Consider the following 5,387-nt stretch of genomic DNA (forward strand, 5'->3'; position numbering starts at 1 on the left):
AATTCTAATTTATTATAAAGAAGGTCCGGGGCTTGGTAATTTTTTAATGCAGATTCCTAATTTTCCAAAGTGAGATTCTCCTGTGCATTGGAATAGATTACATTCGGCATAGCTCGCCCGTAGCTCAAAGGGAGCATTATTAAACTGATCGTGTGGGTCTCAGAGGAAGGACTGTGTGCTTCCTGTTTTCATTTGGTGGCTTCTTGTCAGACTGCGTTTCTTGCCTGTGGAAGAAGTTAGGTTTTTGAGGAGTTAGACAGAGGTGTGCTCAGCTGTCCTGGCTTTGAGGAACCAAGATGCACAGGGTCCAAGAACAGTGATATTAGAGCTGAAGAAATGAGGAGGGGATAATCCCATTTGGGACGAGAGGGCTTAATATCATGGGCTGCGTTCCTATTAATTATTACTTTCCCGAAGACACTGAGAGCTGCTACTTCTCTGGGATAATGAAAATGAGGAAGAAAATGAAGCAGATCGTCCCCTGAGAAGCCGGGATCAGCTTTTGGAAAGAACAGATAAAAGCAGGAACAGGGGAAGGGTCTCACAACAAAACTCAAAGGACTCGGCGCACGGGGAAGAGTCCTTCCTCCGAGAGCTCTTCGGAAGCCTGCGGAATGAGAAGGACTTCCCAAAGTTAGACCAACTCTCTGTAGAGTCCCCCTACCTAGCAGCTCAGAAGCCTTTGTTCTGGTGAACCCAGCATCTCCTCCATCACAAGCATTTCATATCTGCCCCAATGCCTTTTTGTCCGCAGTTTCTTCAAAACCGGTTCTGCTCAAGGAAAGCCGAGGGTAATGCTAGGTAGCCTAGCAACCTAGCCAGGGCCACAATGCCACCATGACATTGGCCTGTCACGTCACTATAGACCTTGGCGCTTCTAGTCAGACGTCTCACTTGTAGACCTCTGGCCTAGATCTGTGTGCCTTCCCTGGAACAAATAGTCCTTTGCTGTGAACATGAATATAGTCTTTCTCTCTTTTTAATTAAAAGATTGTTTTATTGGGGGCTCTTACAGCTCTTAGAACAATCCATACATCAACTGTATCAAGCATATTTGTACTTAGGTTGCCATCATTATTTGCTACACATTTACTTTCTATTGAGACCTTGGTATCAGCTCCTCTTTTTGCCCTGATGGGTCCTCAGAATGGAGTGCCTTGGAAAGATGTCTGAATGCCATTCTGCTTTGATGTCCTCGCTAGAGCACACGAACCTGCTTTCCTCCCATGAGGGGCTGGAGGTGATTTGAAGAGTAAAGCATAACACTGAACACCTTCTGGTATAGTTCAGGTTCTAACACCCTCTTAGCAGCTGGGATTTGTTCATCTACCTGTAGATTGAACATTATATTAGGCTCCTCTCCTTGACTATATATACCCACCTGGTTAGTATTCATGGGCAGTGCAAGTCGCTGCTGCAGCTCTACTCCTAATCCCCCAACCCCAAACTTCTCCCGGCTGCTGGGCAGCCCAATCAGGGGTGGGATAAAGGGAATGAAGGAAACAGCAGCTGCCAGCTGTGCCCATTTCTGACCTCTTGCTCTAACCTAATCTGTTCCTGAGCCAAAGTATGGGGATGTAGGCTTTTGTATCTACCACTTGCTTAGTACCGGGAATCTCCACCCTCCTACCTGCCCCCACCCCTCACCTCTGTTCCTCATACTGTAACGTAAGTTATTTTACTTAATGTAGTGGGGGGGGGGCGGGAATATCCCCCTACTAAAGGCAGTTAGCCTAAGGTACTTTACTTAATGCAACCTTTATGGAATTTCTAGAAGTTGCTCAAAGACGAGTAGGTTGGGTGTAGATGCCACCTAGAGGGGCCAGATAAACCTGAGAGTGTGCTTATATTTACTTGTTAGGGATTAAAAGTTAGGTTCTACTATCCAAGTCAGTGGTTCTCAACTTGTAGGTTGCAATCCCTTTGGGGGTCGAACAACCCTTTCATAGGGGTTGCCCGATGTATAACAGTAGCAAAATTATAGTTATGAAGTAGCAACAAAAATAATTTTATGGTTGGCGGGGGGTCACCACAACATGAGGAACTGTATTAAAGGGTCACGGCATTAGGAAGGTTGAGAACCACTGATTTAGTTAGTAAACAAACACATCCCAAGACTACCCTATGACTTAGAGAAACGCATTGCTCCATTTGCTTGCATATGATCAGCAGTTGTTCCACAAGGTTACTCTGACACTTGAGTACATGGAAAACCTCTATTCATGACTCCCCCTTTGGGGGACGTCCCAAGTATATATTCTTTATGTAGTCTGATTTTGAACAAGAACCACAAAGATAGACTCTACTGCTGTTGGTCTCCTCACCGCTATTCATCTTCTAATTAAAAAGTTTATTTCTTCTTCTAACTGGGATTGAGTAAGTTGGCTGTGCTGCTCCAGGGTAAAATACCTGCATTTCAGGTGACAAGGCCTTCTATGAGGCTTGGAGATCTGCATCCAGTTGCAAAATGAACAGAGCCAAAGTTCTTGATTCTTAATCAATATGCAGGGGCCCTCACCACTGGCTGAGCAGAAGCCAGATAAGTCTGCTCCTGAGGAAAGACAGCCTTCCAAGCGCTCAGTCTCCTCCCTAGGTTCCTCTTTCAGTGTTTCCCCAGCTCCTTCTGTCCTTCTGGAATCTGAATACCTGAACAAAGTGAGGATGCCTAGGAGTTTCAATGCAGCAGAATGGTGGACATGCGTCGCTCAGCTCTGGCGTCATCACAGAGAGCTATAGACAGGGACAGAGGCTGCCGAATACAAGTGGGAACGTGTTCAACTTAACACGCAGCGATGTGGGACAGGAATGAAGAGGAGGGCATGGGTGCAAAGGCCATGCATTACCCAGACTTCTGTACTTTCCCAAGAAGCTCTGGTGATGTAGTGGCTTCCTCACTGGGTTGCCAGCCATAAGGGCAGCAATTCAAACCCATTCCATGGCCGACAGATGAGACTTTTTGGCTCCTGTAAAGATGTGCAGTCTTGGGTAGTCGCTGGGCAGTTCTGTTCTGTCCGCAGGGTCGCTGTGAGTCAGAGTGGACTCCATGGCAGTGGTCCTTGCACTTTCAGAGACAGAGTAGTCCAAAGTGGCCCCTATCAGACACTGAAAGGTGACCAAGTGAGCCATCCGGTAACTTCTGGGGTTGGGCCAGGGAGGAATAAGAAGAATGTAAGAAGCAGCTACTCTGTGCTCATAGGAAGCCCTGATGGCATAGTGGTTATTTGGTGGGCTGGGAGCCACAAAGTCAGCAGTCTGAAACCACCAGGAGCTCCTCTGGGGAAAGTCGGGGCTTTCTACCCCAGGAAACAGTTACAGTCTTGGAAACTCAGGGGGGCAGTTCCACCCTGTCCCAAAAGGCTGCTATGAGCCAGCAATGGACTGACAGTGCCTTAGAGGACCAAATGTGAACCAAAGCCCTACCCTGTGTCTGCATCTTGGCTAGTCTTCTCACCAGGCACAGGTCCTCCCTGGGATGAAGGCTGTTTGAAATGCTAATGGATGGGGGACAATAGAGGGAGGGCAAAGAAGGCAGCTGGTGAAACATTGAAAATGACCTCCCACGGGCACATAGTAGGCATGCATTGCACATTTGTCAAATGGGAATGAATGACTGTTCTGGCTGGGTGCATTTCTCATTATAAGTAATTGTTGAATTAATACTGACGTGGGAAGCTAGCGTAGAGAAAAAGTAGTGTGTGGAATTAAAGGTCAGAGAATGGGGTCTTCTTCCCAAGCACAGGCTCTGAGTTTCAAAAGAGCCAAGTTGGAGAGGAGGTGCATATAGCGGAGCAAAACCCAAGACTGATTCATCCTAAGGATCATAGGAGCCTCCTTTAGAAAGCTGGGTCAAGCTTCTGTGTAGGGAGAGGTGATGGAGAATAGCAGGGAGGAGACGGCCTCTGTGTAGTAATTGGGTCTTCTGTAGGAATTGCAAACAAAGGAATGTGGGGGACTGCCTGATTGAGTTGAGGGAGGAAAACTGAGGCCAAAGGGAGGGGGTTGAAGGTCTTAGAGAGCCCCCACTGCCATCTAGCTAATCCTGACTCCTGGTGAGCCTACAGCACAGGAAAGAATTGCCCTGTGGGTTTCTGAAATTGTAATTTTTCATGGGAGTAGAGAGCCTCATCCTTCTTCTGTGCAGCAGTTAGTGGTTTCGAATTGCTGACCCTGTGATTAGCAGATCAACAGGTAAAGCACGACACCACCGGGGTTGCTCTTTGAGCTAGCACTGGCTTGTTTTCTGGGTAGAAAACTATACCTGGCGTCCTGAAGGAATTGTCTTCCAGTAGACAGAAAAGGACTAGACAAAAGGACTCTCATGACCAGTGACTAGCAGGGTCTGGAACTAAGCAGATAGCTTTCCATAACACTCAAAAGAAAACTCTATTTCTAACTTGTACCAATGGATTTGGCTCCATTTGCCTGATATAAAGCAGGGTTAGGTGGAGGACAGGACTTTGACTATGTGCTTTAGGCAACAGTTGTAGGTCCCACATCCTAGGGTTTTGATCTTCAAATCCAAATTGCTCATGTCAGAGTTACCAAACCAGGGTGTGAACCTGGTGTGTTACCAAATGCAATGCCAACCATCAAAACATCATGTGTGGGCCGCATTTCTGCGAGATGAAGACCATTCTCAGCAACCAGACTGTCGACATTCCAGAGAAGGTGGACATTTCCCTGAAGGGGCACACGGTCATCGTGAAGTGCCCCAGAGGAACCCTGCGCAGGGACTTCAATCACATCAATGTAGAACTCAGCCTCCTCGGGAAGAAGAAGAAGAGGCTTCGAGTTGACAAATGGTGGGGAAATAGACAGGAGCTGGCTACTGTCCGCACTATCTGTAGTCACGTGCAGAACGTGATCAAGGGAGTGACGCTGGGTGTCCGATACAAGATGAGGTCTGTGTGTGCCCACTTCCCCATCAACGTGGTTATTCAGGAGAATGGGTCTCTTGTGGAAATCGCAATTTCTTGGGTGAAAAATACATCCGGAGGGCTCGCATGAGGACAGGTGTTGCCTGTTCCCCTTTTCAAGCCCAGAAAGATGAGTTAATTCTTGAAGGAAACGACATTGAGCTGGTATCAAATTCAGCTGCTTTAATTCAGCAAGCCACCACAGTTAAAAACAAGGATATCCGAGAGTTTTGGGATGGTCTCTATGTTTCTGAAAAAGAAATAGTTCAGCAGGCTGATGAGTAAGCTCTAGAGGTGTCCGGCTACAGTCCAGATGATTCCTTTAGACTTTCTGTGATGCTTTGATCCAATCCAATAAAGTTTATGTAATGAAAAAAAGAGTCATGTTTGGGGTCTTTAAAAGGCTATGTCTGGGGCCTTCTTAGCCCTCACAAGGGGGTGGCTCAAAGAGCTGAGGCTACAGCTACCTGA

General features: G+C 47.0%; 1 protein-coding gene and 1 pseudogene across 2 annotated transcripts in view; one reads left to right on the forward strand and one right to left on the reverse strand.

Annotated features, from left to right (window-relative positions):
• The window catches only part of PKNOX2 (PBX/knotted 1 homeobox 2), a 173,863-nt gene that overhangs the window by 139,830 nt on the left and 28,646 nt on the right, over positions 1-5,387 (reverse strand). The gene's annotated exons all lie outside the window — the stretch shown is intronic.
• LOC105979666 lies at positions 4,624-5,201 on the forward strand (annotated as a pseudogene).

The sequence above is a fragment of the Echinops telfairi genome, unplaced genomic scaffold (assembly GCF_000313985.2).
Source record: "Echinops telfairi isolate 266 unplaced genomic scaffold, ASM31398v2 ScPeMD7_7465;HRSCAF=8503, whole genome shotgun sequence".
NCBI lineage: Eukaryota > Metazoa > Chordata > Mammalia > Afrosoricida > Tenrecidae > Echinops > Echinops telfairi.